Genomic DNA, 13,103 nt, shown 5'->3' with positions numbered 1-13,103 from the left:
AAAAAAGATGTCCTACCCAAGGGGCAAGGAAACAGGGATATTTAAACACTGAGTCCCATAGGTCATTGGCTGGGAGTTGCTCCAGAAGGGATCTTCTTGCACTTCTAGGCTGCCTGTCCAGATAGGATTGAACAAGATTCCTTTAGCCAGTGAAAGCCCTCAGGCAAAATTCAGGTGCTTGTAGTAGGAAGTGGTTGACATATCTGGGAATGCTATGTGCTGAGGGACTCTGACAATGTCTGTAACATACATCATCCCTGGAGCCCCAGCATCCATTCAACAAACAAGGAAAGAACTACCTGCTCTCTCGAAAGTGCTTTGCCTTTCCCAGTGTGGGTTTCATTGACTTGCTCTGATTCAATGGATTGTGTTCCTTCCGGTTTTTTTTTTGTTGTTGTTGTTGTTCCTAGGCACTTCACCAAACCTTGTGGTCCTTCCAAATTTAGGAAGAGATATTTTATCCTTTTATGTATAGTCAGCTGATGGGGAAGGCAGTGCTCTTTCAGGCTCCCAGGCACCAGAGGAACATAGCCTCACTTCTGGCTGGGCAGCTAGCCATCTGGCCATTCCATTTTCAGTGCCATGATGTAATTTAATTTCTAAAAACAACCCAAGTCTGGAGTCTGATGGCATAGCCACATCTGGCAAATCTTTGCAACTCAGTTTCCTTATCTGAAAAACAACAAAGAGGGTGTGGGCAGAGGTTAACTCTAGGGTTCTGCAAGCTGAAGGACTCTGATCTCTATGTTGGCAGGCCTGGCCTACAACTCCACAGCCAAGGAGAGTCATCTTCACATGTCACCAATTTCCACCAGGGACTGCTGGTAGGAGTCTTCCCCTCAACTCTGTCCTTTCTGGTTTCATTCCATTTTGAATCTGTAGTCCCGCACCTGAGAGTACATCCCAGTGAAATATCCAGAGGTCAAGTGGTCAGCACAAAGGTGTTCACCACAAGTTCAGAGAAGAATCGTGAATGGTTTACAGCATATTCAGGTGACGGAATATAGTTCAGATGACAGAAGCATTTTGAAGAATTATCAGTGACTTACAGAATCATACAACCCATGATACACTATATAAAAGGCAGATACCAAATCATATATGTAGAAGGATCCCAACTGCTTCTAATATATGATTGTATTATAAAAGATCTGAGTTGTAATTACATATTTATAAGTTAATCTATTTTGTTTACATATTTGTAAAAGATTGGAGCATAGAATTACAGACTTTTCTCTTCTTCACCTTTTCCTATATTTTCTAACTTTTCTACAATTACCAGAAGTATATGTTATTTTTATGAACAAAACGAAAACAAGTGTTTTCTCTTTTCAGAAGAAGAATTAAAACAACATATTTGAGCCTTCTTATTTGTTTGCAAGAGCTCTAATATGGGCACTGGCACTCTGCTGGGAATCTTCTCCTCACTGGATTTAATCGTCATAGCCACCATAGGTATCAAACACTGTCACCTGCATTGTCTACATATAGATGATGGAGTCTGAGCTCCTGTTCTTTCCTGTGTCTTGCAAATGCTGCTGTCTCAGTTTTCAGTTGAGTGTCAATGGCATCATCTTTTGCCCAGACTTGTGCTGACTGACTCTACAGGGAGAGGGTGACCTCATTTGGGTACAGTTGTAGAAGGGGGTTGGGAATTGCAAATGGTGAAGGCTTCAGTTCCTACTTGCTTTTGCTTCACAGCTGATAGCTACAACTGGATTTTCTGCTACTTTACTTAAAAGGCAAACAGATCCTGCAAGGCAAAAATGGATCTTTCAAAAGACCAAACTGTCTTAAATAAGGAATACACAGCCCATTGATGAACCTGACTCTGACTCTTGCATCAGAGTCTGTCTCAGTGCCCCACCCCTATGTTCTTTGCCTCCCTGGAGGACTGCCCATGTCTCTCTATTTGAGGACATTTTCTGACCTTAGGGAGTGGGCATTATTGAGTCCACTCTAGGCAGGCCAGAAATGTCAAAGAGCTAAGACCCTGGAGCAACCTAAGACATTGAGGGATAAATGTATAAATACCCCAACTCTCATCCCCCACCCCCCAGTGGGACAGTTTGCTGGCATGTCCCAGCACACTCTCAGATAGGCCTGGGCAAGATTAAGCCCCAGTTGCTGACAGCAGCAGCCTGCTGATTAACATGTGTCTTATTGGCCCTTCACCCTTCCATTCTCCCTTATCCCTTCCCTCACTACAGTCCTGAACAAATTACTTGCACTGAAATCCTTGTCTCAAGGTCTGCTTTTGGAGCAATCCAAACTAAGGAAAATTCACCCTTTGTGTATCTGACATTTGCTCTGGGCCCATCTGGAACAAAAGATAGCATCTTGATCCCCCCAAAACCAAAATGGATGCTGGTGAAGGAATGAATGAATGGAACTTAGGATACTAAGTTTATCTACTGCATAGGCCATAATAGTTATATATATAATAATTTAGGAGTGTGCCCTAAATTCCAACAGTTTAAAGGTCTCTAAGTTGGCTATATTTAGCACTGATTAAAATCCTAGGTGCCAGTAAGCAGTGCACTGTTTCCTGTACTACAAAGAAAGAACTCATTCTGGACACTGGCTACAAAAGAAAAGACAGAACCCACTTCATTTCCCTAAAGCATTAAAATTTCCCCCCAGGCCATCAAGAGCTTTTAAATTACTGTGCCCTAAAAATAACATTCTCACTCCTGCATGGGTTATAAAAACTGAAATGGCGGGTTATTTCCATCCACCTCCAGAGCAAGCTGCTCAGGAGCTCTGGGTGTTGGGAGGGATTATGTAATTACTGGGTGCTATCTTACACTGGGCAAAGCAAATCACTCTTCTGTGATGGGCTTTCAAGGTAATGCAACAGGGCATTTGAGGATCTACACAGGAGGGAAGGAAGGGGGTGAAGAGGGAAGAGAGGATTAGAAATTCTGGATCACCAGAGGCCTGCCTACAATCTCTCTACTTGTGTTGGGGAGCCTCCTGCACTCCCTACCGGGACCATACTTCAGAAGGCATTGATCCTCTCTGCCTGGTTCTTTCCGACTGGGAATTTCCCCACACTATGTCTGGAACTGACTGCTGACATAGACTTGACCACTGACCTGGATTTCACCATTGACAGGTATTTGGAGAACACACAGGCTTTTAAATTGTCTACTGATAGGGAATCAAACACTTTCAACTTTGTGGAAGAAGCCAGAGGCCACAGTTGATTCCAATTCAATTTACACTAAGAGTTTTTATGAGTGACAATTATGCAGCTATCACTGCTATTTATCATGACTAAAGCACCAGACCAGACCAGCACCTCTACGGGAAGTAGTGAATGCTTCTCAGTACTTATTTAAAATAAAGCATTGTCATTAGCTGTGACCATCACTCTGCTATCCATCACTTTCTAAGAAGATTCTAAACTTCTGAACAAGGCTGCCATTACATTATAGGACTACCTAATTATAAAACATATAACTAAAAAACTAGTGGACATACGATGTACCTGAAAAAAAAAGCAGAGACGAGGGAATTGTACACAGATGGTGGAGGAACACTTCTTTACCATGTCCCACTTAATATGGGATTGATAAATGTTCATTTGAGTTGGAAAAAAAAAACAAGAAAAAAGAAAATCTGGATAGAACTACAGCTCTCTGGGATGCCTGGGTGGCTCAACGGTATAGAGCCTGCCTTCAGCCCAGGGTGTGATCCTGGAGTCCCGGGATTGAGTCCCACATCAGGCTCCTGCATGGAGCCTACTTCTCCCTCTGCCACTGTCTCTGCCTCTCTCTGTGTCTCTCATGAATAAATAAATAATCTTAAAAAAAAAAAAAAAAAAAGAACTACAGCTTTCTGAGTCCCTGAGAATACGATGACCCAGGACTGAACAGACTTATTCCTGTCATCCCAGCATAACTATTAATAGCATCCCCTTTCACCCTCAAAAGTGTCGTGGTTTGGAATAAATTGTATGGACACTCAACCTAAGAATGATAGTTCAAAGAGGCAACTGACTTATCTGGGACTATTCATACATGTATCTCTAGGGTAGCTTCTGCTACTCATTGCCCAACTCTGTGAGCACATCCAGAAACTGTTCATCCTTATCCCTAGTGCCTGGCAAATGATGGAGAAATAAAGATGCTGGCATCCCTGGATGGCGCAGCAGTTTAGCACCTGCCTTTGGCCCAGGGAGCGATCCTGGAGACCCGGGATCGAATCCCACGTCGGGCTCCTGGTGCATGGAGCCCGCTTCTCCCTCTGCCTATGTCTCTGCCTCTCTCTCTCTCTCTCACTGTGTGCCTATCATAAATAAATAAAAATAAAAAAATTAAAAAAAAAGAAATAAAGATGCCAGGAAGGGGTCATATGGCCTGTCCCAAGTGTAAGGGATACTGGGAGACTAGAAATTTTAGTTAGCATGTTGATCCTCAGGCAAAATTGTAATTTTGTTGGGGAGGAAGAAGAGAAGCCTGGATATCAGATAGACTATTCATGGCACAGAGCCCACCTGAACACATTGGGAATGGGGAAGGAGGATGGATATCTGTCCCAAAGCTGCCCAAGGCTTATAACAAGCAGCAACGAAGGCCACTGGCTTTGGCCTCATAGTCACAAGGGCCCTCAAATTTTCTTTTGACCTTATATATGTTCAATCATTGCATTTTGTATACAGTTGACCCTTGAACAACCCAGGTTTGAGCTGTGTGGGTCCATCCATATGGTGATTATTTACAATAAATGTACTTCCTATTATGATTTCCTTAATCCTTTCTGCTCTTTAGTTTACTCTGTAAGAATATAATATATAATACACATAACTTTTACAAACTGTGTGTTAATCAACTATTTATCAGTGAGGCTTCCTATCAACAGGATATGCATATTAGTATGGGAACTGGTCCGCTTAGGAGCCACAGCTTGCACAGCAGCAATGGTCTTAAATCAGCACATGATTACCTCTGGAACCTTGAGTTTATATTTGAAAAATGCCTAAAATCACTCACTACATAGCTTTAGTCAAAAATATTACTCTATTGAGATACAGACACAAAACCAGTTTTCTATGTAAGCCCAAAATAGCCAACTTTTCTTGCAGTATAGGAACATCCAGCTGTTTCTTTGGCTGAATGTCAGATGAAGAAGCTAAGTTGAAATTAGGCTTCACATGGTATGAAAAAAAAATACATACCTTTAGATACCAGAAGCACCTTCAGTGTGGCCAGAGTCTCCACTGCAAGAGGCAGGATAAGCAGTGATGTGAGGTGCTGGTCAGCCAGCTATCTAAAATAAAGCATTCCCCATTTGTAGCATTTACTGATAAACAACCAATTTCAAGCTACTAACTTAATGTTACTGCACACAGGGTTGGGAAGAGGTGTGTACATTTGCTCCATCACCCTGAGAGGCAAGGACCAAGACAGATTGGAAGATCAGTCATTTCTCTCATTCTAGAGCATACACTCCATGTCCAGACTATGAGACACAACTGGCTAAACTATTTAACATGTTTGGTCTTTACATGTTTTGTTTTCTGGTCAAATTCATTTAATCAAGCCAATGCAAGTGAAATGTACTTCTGATCTTTTGCTCCCTTAGTAGGGAAAAGGCAAAATCCTTCATACTTTCATGCTCAAAGTTGACCACCTGGATGATATTCACCCAGGTTATTTGGTGACCAAAGGTTCCTTGATGACCAGGCTGAACTTATGAGACACAGAAGAATGTGCTCTCCCATCTCCACCTCAACCTCTGCAATACTCCTAGATTCCTTATTACCTTAGTCTCTGAAGGTAAATAAAATGTGGAGTCATGTTCCTGCTGGTAGCAGTTTTAATACCCTTTACCTGTACAAATGTGTGGTTGTTAAAACTTAATTTTCCATCACTTTTTATTATGTTGGTGAATATTATTTGTGCAAGGCAATAAAAAGAAATATTAGTTGTATCACACTAAAAATAAAAATCAGAATTAGTAAAAAAAAATCAGAATTAGTGTAAAAGCATTTACCTTTTATTTTTAGCAAGAAGCATATTCTTGACCTTTTTAATGAGGCAAATATGCATATGTATGTATAGTGTATATTAATCTTAAATTAATACAGCTTGATGAATTTTTACCTAGGTATACACACATAACTACCATCCAGATCAAGAACTAGAATGTCCCTAGTATCTTCCTCATGCTCCTTCCCAGTCAATATGCACCCCTTCCATTAACCCCAGGTATTTTAGAGTTTGTTGATTTTTTTTTTATAAAGATAGTTCCTAATCCTAGAATCATAAACCAAGAGAACTGATCCAAAATACTTACTGTATTAATGATGCAATGAAAACTCAGAGGCCAACTTATTCTCCCAGGATGATTAATTTGTTGTCGGGCTCATTCTAGAACTTAGGACCTAATTCTAGGCCACTGGTTCTTAAAATGTCCCCCAGGCCAGCAGGACAACATCACATGAAAACTAGTTAGAGATGCAAATTCTTGGTGCACCTGGGTGGCTCAGTCAGTTAAGCATCTACCTTCAGCTCAAGTCATGATCTCAGGGTCCTGGAATTGAGCCCCATGTTGTCGAGGCTCCCTGCTCAGTGGGGAACCTACTTCTCCCTCTGCCCCTCCCACTGTTCATGCTCTAATAAGTAAAATCCTTTCTAAAAATGAAATAAATAAATATGCAAATTCTTATCGAACACTCACTCCTACCTACTGAATCAAACTCTGGGGTGGAGCTCAGTAATCTGTGTCTGAATATGTTCTCTAGCTGATTCTATGCTCCCACAAGTTTGGGACACTGGACTACACCAAATTTGTAAATCAAATATTAGAGTTCATAAAGTTCTTGTTAATTGTGAAAATTTATATAATATCAGACACAGACTAGTTTTAAGGGATATGTAGGAAGTATAGATGCCTATCTGTACTAGTCAATCGATTAAAAAATACCCAGCAGTAGAATATTAAAAAGAATATAAAATTTAAACTTTATATTTTAAATTTAAAATTTACCTTGTGAAGCTGTCACCTCAACACATGGTTTCCAAAGTCACCACTGCAGAGGAAGAAAGAGATGATGCACAGCAGCTCTTAAGTCTCTGTGAGCCCTAGTTGTTTCCAATTGTAAAATGACTCTAGTACATTAGCCCGTAGATTTAATCTAGTTGCACTTGTATTTAGTTTGATTTGCCCAGAGATTTTGCTGGTTTATTCTGCTTGTTTTGAACTAATTGCTATGATAGAGTGAGCAGTCATCAAATATCCACCTTCTCCCCTTCACTTTCCTGCCTTCTTTGGAATCAAGCAGCTCCATCTGATCAACGAACTGTGAAATGAAATGATGCGTGTCATTTCCTGGCCAAAGCACTTAAGAGCTGGTGTGCATCATCACTTTTCTTCCTCTGTAGTGGTGACCTTGGAAACCATTTGTTGAGGAGGCAGCTTCACGAGGTAAAGGAATCCCAGTTCCCTAAGGCACCAGCTGGAGAATTCTGTTCACCTGCATCTAATTTTGTATTCTGTACTAAACTAATGATATTTTGGTGATTGGTGATATTTAAACATTGAGAATTTTACATACAAAAAAATCTGGATTCCTGACTTGTCTAAAGAAAGAGAAGGTCTGGCAATGCTGGGCTTGAATTCCTAAATAGCAATAATTGCCTAGACAGAGTGATGCCGCCCCATATTGCACTCTATTTCACCACTGTCTTTACCATTTCCTATAGGACAGGTTTCCTTTCATAAGCCCCAACAATATAGCTAAATGTCAGTTGCCACTTGACATCACTCTTGTGTAGTCATTTTCTTATATCAAGAGGAAAGTGAAATATCTGTGTATGCATATTCCTAACAAAAATGGGAAAATTAAATTTAGGTCATAACAGATACGTATTTAAATAAAATTAAAAGAGAGCAGTGTTCTTTGTGGAAGAGATTTCTAAGTGTTTAGTGTGCAAAGTGTGTCCATGTCTAAAGAAGGCAATTTAATGGGCTCTTCTGAAGTGGCCCATAGGAAAAACTGGTGTACAGCAAAAATGCCAGCTGAAACCTTAGCTTAAAAATGGGGCTTAAATTTCAACAGAGAAAAAAAAAATTTCAACAGAGGTTCTTTTTGATTGAGACTAAACAATACCGCTGTGAAATAGTTACATATTAAGTGAGAAAATTATCTTACTTGCTTTACTCATTGCCTGCCTACTCCTTAGAGGTATTTGATTTTGAGGATTGAAGGGGATAACATACGAAGAACACCTAAAATGGTATGAAGAATATAGAGCTTGGTGCCTGGCATGTAGCTGACTCCAAAAATGTTCCTTTCATTTAGTTTATTCATCTTGATCACAGAAAAGAATATTGGAATCTATTTCCAACTTTAAAGTTCAATATGTACATGTAATCAAGAAGACCAACAAACTGGGTTACTTCCAGTTTGGGTAGAAAGATCAGAGAGGGAAAGCAAAGCAGGAAGGGAGTGACTTATTTATCAGGAGAGAAGAGACTTGAATTCTTCAGTCTGAAAAAACAAAAGCTGAGAAGAGACATGATCAAACCTATGAAGTCTTAGATGGAAGTTGTAGAAGATAAGACTGTTGTTCCGTATATATTCCCCCCTTTCCCTGCCCACCTCCATGGGAAAACAGTACTTCCTCATCCCTTGGATGTTGGACTTGGCCATGTGGCTTGTTTTGGCCAATGGAATATGGCTTCTGGAAGCTTCTGACCTCCACCAGGAGAAGAACATGGTCCAGGTGGCCATTAGCCCTCAGTCTGGACCACTGAATAAGCCTTCTGGAGCAGATGTGTAGTCTGGAACCAATTCTTATTGACCTGCAGACCCACAGTAATAAATATGTGCCTAGTGTTGTATACCATTGAGCTTGAGGCTACCTTCTTATGCCACATTATTGCAGCAGAAGCTTACCACTATGGTATACATGGTGAAGAACTTTTCGAATCCCCCCCAATGCCAGAAATAGGCATCTAGACATTGTTCTATGTAAAACTTCAAAAGATAATACATCTCTATTTGTTACCTTATCTCCAAAGCCCCCATTGTTACTCTAGGTGCCCCTTCTCTCCATTGTCTCCAACTGTATAGTTTGTCACATGCTGTAGATAGATTTTCCCCATCTCATTATTCCTTCAAAATGATCTGTCTTTTGGGCCATTTCTTCAGGGTTTTGCTTTTCTCTAGTGATACTAATAATTAAGGCTAATAATAAATAGCACTTTCTATGTGGCAGGCACTGTTCTAAGTGCTTGACAAAGTTTTTTTAAAAGATTTTATTTATTCATTCATAAGAGACACACAGAGAGGCAGAGACATAGGCAGAGCGAGGAGCAGGCTCCTCACAGGGAGCCTGATGCAGGACCTGATCCCTAGACTGGGATCACACCCTGAGCCAAAGGCAGACGCTCAACTGCTGAGCCACTCAGGCATCCCTGTGCTTGACAAAGTTTAACTCACTCAATCTTCACAGCCTCTCTACGTGGTAAGTGAGAGCTCCACTTCACAGATGGGTAAACTGAGGCACAGATGGGTAAACTGAGCAGTTAAGTAATGGCCCCAAATAACATAGAGTTAGTAAATGGAAGAGGGAGGTTCAGCTCAGGTAGTTTGCCCTTATGCTCCAAGCTCTCCCCTCATTGTCTTCTCCTTCTCCCATAGCAATGAGTTGAATACATAAGCTAATGTACATGAACAATAATTTGTTATCTAATATTAGTTTACTACTTCCTCAGCTAATATAAGGCTCTAATTCCTTATATGTGTAGAGGGCCCTGAGGAAATGATCTAATGATGGAATTTTGCCCTAATGACAAGCCATTAAGGAGATTAATTTGAGAGTGATATTTTTTCTCATGCTCCTCAGATCACACTCTAATTTTAATGAAAGCCAAAAAATCAGCAAACTCACAAAACTTGAAAGAAGAAATGTGTGTGTGTGTGTGTGGGAGGGGAAGTAAGTGAATCTTTTGACAGCGTGTGGGGGAACATGCAGCTCAGGTGCCGTCAATGGAAACTCAAGTATCACTTAGGAACTTTCCTACCCTAAAAGGATAAGGAAACTTGGCTTAAATTCTCCTTCTGGAGGATGGGCAATAGCTCTGCAGGATTTCAGGTTCCACCTCCTCAGGCTTGAGTCCTGGCTCCCATGCAAGCTTCAGGCCTACCATCCTTGCATCATGTCTAGATGCAAAACATTTCTTTAGAAGTTCCTGCAAAAATATCAGTGAGACCAAGCATGTGATTGTTTTCATTTTTGCTAAAAACACGTTAAGACACAGAGGAAGGGATCATATCACAGATTATGCAGCCATCTGTCATCTCATGAGGCCCCAACCAGTTCTGCAAGTCTCGCTCCTTTCAAAAACCCTTCCACCCTCTATGAGTGAGCTTTTGGTGGGCAGTCCCCCAGGTCTGGCTGCTTCTCTCAAGTGAGAACCCATCTGTTTCTTTAGCTTTCAGTAGCTCTTACCCTAGAATTCTGATAAATCCAAAAATCTGTATATTGTTACAGTAAAAATATTAAGGAAAATAGTGAGCTGAGAAAATCTGATTCCCGATAGGAAAATCTACTTATAGGTAAGCTATTGGAATAAGAGTTCAGCAAAACTGGTGGATATAGGATCAATACATAAAGATCAACAACAGGCTCACACATATAGCCAACAATTATATAACCTTAATTTTTATTATACTAATAAATAATAAATGAATCAATATATATCTACAAAGATGCCATTTATTTGCAAAGACTATAGGGCACCTAGTGATAACTCCCAACAAAAAAAATGTCTAATAGAATAATCTGTTTCTCTGAAGGACAGTGAATTAATTAATAAACTGGCTTATTTATACAATTCTATATATGGCAATTAAAATGAACAATTCAAAACCTACCTATATACATCTATATGGCTCAATCTTGAAAATATAACACTGAGTGAAAAAAGCAATTTGCAAATTATACATGTAGTACATAATTCATGTAAAAATATAAAACACACAAAACAATTGACTTAGTTAATTAAGTTAATTGACTTAAAGGGAATTAAGTTCACCTATTTTTAAGACAAAGACTAACTCTAATGAAGAAAAGATTGGAAAAGTATGTGAGTAGAGTGGGCTTTCTTTAAAAAATTCTAAGAGAGGCACCCAGATGGCTCAGTAGGTTAAGCAGTTCAGTGTCTGCCTTCGGCTCAGGTCATGATCCTGGGGCCCTGGGATTGAGCCCCACTCAAGCTCCCTGCTCTGTGGGGAGTCTGCTTGTCCCTCTCACTCTGCCCCTCCCCCTGCTCTTGCTCTCTCCCTCTCTCTCTCAAAATAAATAAATAAAATCTTTTTTAAAAATTTTATTTATTTATTCATGAAAGAGAGAGAGGCAGAGACATAGGCAGAGGGAGAACCGGGACTCAATCCTAGGACCCCAAGATCACACCCTGAGCTGAAGGCAGGTGCTCTCAACCACTGAGCCACCCAGGTGCCCCTAAAAAACATTCTAAGAGGATTATATACCCTATATCTATGTCATGCATCAAAAATATTCAATGAAAGAAAATTGTAGAGGGGAAAACTTTCTGTGGTACTATTATATTAATTTTATATAATGTGTATATTATTAATGCATATTAATGTCAACAGATATATTTTTTGATATTCATATACTTGAAATATTTTATAATTAGAAATTAAAATGGAAGTTTCATGAGTTCAAGGAAGATTTTAATGAGATAACATTGAAAAGCCTTTCTTCTTCCTTAATAACTTTATTTTTACTGATTTGTATATTTTTAAGTGTCCGAACCAAAAAAGAAAGTTAGGCCCTTAGCAGGAAGTTAGGCTAATCAAATGCTGTAAAATAAGGATCAAACTCCTTGATCAAAATTTCATCATCACAGAAAGGTCAGATTAGATGTGCAATAATTTGCTTGTATTTTGAGAGGTTTTTAGGTAATCATAAGACAGTGCAAGTCCCTTACCATTCCTACCCATTTTCCTAACTAGTGGCTGTAACTGAAATCTCTTCCAGCTCTAACGTTTTTTGTGAGAGCCTAGACCTCAGAGCAGCTTGTCAGGAGTGCCCTGCTCCTGGCTAAAGTGAAAAGCAATCTCTCTCTCCTCAGCTATAAACAATTAAGCAGGGGAAGCCCAAGAATATAGAGGACAATATGAGTGGATATCAATACCTAGACTTAGCAGACCAATTAGAACCCACAGGGAGCCCTGAGGGATGCTGAAAAGGTCAGTCCTGTATATGAGACAATGATTGTTCTGCCTCCTTTGACAATAGCAATGGTTAGGAAACAAGTGTATTTATTTTGTTCTTAAGTGTTGGGCTATTTTGAATTCTACTCTAACATCCTATTGCCTGTAGTAAAAATTGTACGGTAATTTATTTTTTTTAAAAGATTTTATTTTTTTATTTTTTATTTTTAAAAATTTTTATTTATTTATGATAGTCAGAGAGAGAAAGAGAGAGAGAGAGAGAGGCAGAGACACAGGCAGAGGGAGAAGCAGGCTCCATGCAGGGAGCCTGATGTGGTACTCGATCCCAGGACTCCAGGATCACACCCTGGGCTGAAGGCAGGGGCTAAACTGCTGAGCCACCCGGGATCCCCTTGTATGGTAATTTAAATATAAATTCAATAGTTGCATTTTTGTTTGAAATGATTTTTATAATGGTAAGGTTGATTTTTTTTTTTTTTTTTTTTTTTAGAAAAAGAATCCTTGTTTTTAAAGATATATATTGAAGGGTGTCTGGGTGGCTCAGTGGGTTGAGTGTTCAACTCTTGACTTCAGCTCAGGTCATGATCTCAGGATCATGAGCTCCAGCCCTGAGTCGGGCTCTGCCCTAAGCGGGGAGTCTGCTTGAGATTCTCTTCCTTTCCCTTTGCCCCTGCTCCTCCTCAAATAAATCTTTAAAGATATATATTGAAATTTTTTAAAAAATTTTTTTTACGATTTTATTTTATTTATTCATGAGAGATACAGAGAGAGAGAGGCAGAGGCAGAGGGAGGAGCAGGCTCCATGCAGGAGCCCGACGTGGGACTCGATCCCCGGTCTCCAGGATCACTCCCTGGGCTGAAGGCAGGCACTAAACCGCTGAGCCAC

At 40.0% G+C, this 13,103-nt stretch overlaps 1 protein-coding gene across 12 annotated transcripts in view; it reads right to left on the bottom strand.

Annotated features, from left to right (window-relative positions):
* POMGNT2 (protein O-linked mannose N-acetylglucosaminyltransferase 2 (beta 1,4-)) overlaps nucleotides 1-13,103 on the bottom strand; it is a 133,082-nt gene that overhangs the window by 111,438 nt on the left and 8,541 nt on the right. For 10 of the 12 annotated variants that reach the window (XR_012015077.1, XR_012015074.1, XR_012015071.1 and 7 more), the window contains exons 4-5: nucleotides 10,039-10,206; nucleotides 5,183-5,274 (exon numbers count right to left, since the gene is read on the bottom strand). The gene's annotated coding sequence lies outside the window, so the exon portion shown is untranslated. The remainder of the gene's footprint in view (nucleotides 1-5,182; nucleotides 5,275-10,038; nucleotides 10,207-13,103) is intronic. The other 2 variants (XM_072793124.1, XM_072793125.1) reach the window with 2 other exon arrangements.

This window comes from Canis lupus, chromosome 22 (genome assembly GCF_048164855.1).
Source record: "Canis lupus baileyi chromosome 22, mCanLup2.hap1, whole genome shotgun sequence".
Taxonomy (NCBI): Eukaryota; Metazoa; Chordata; class Mammalia; order Carnivora; family Canidae; genus Canis; species Canis lupus.
Note: the sequence above shows the minus strand (reverse complement) of the source record. Positions and strands in the feature narration are given on the sequence as shown.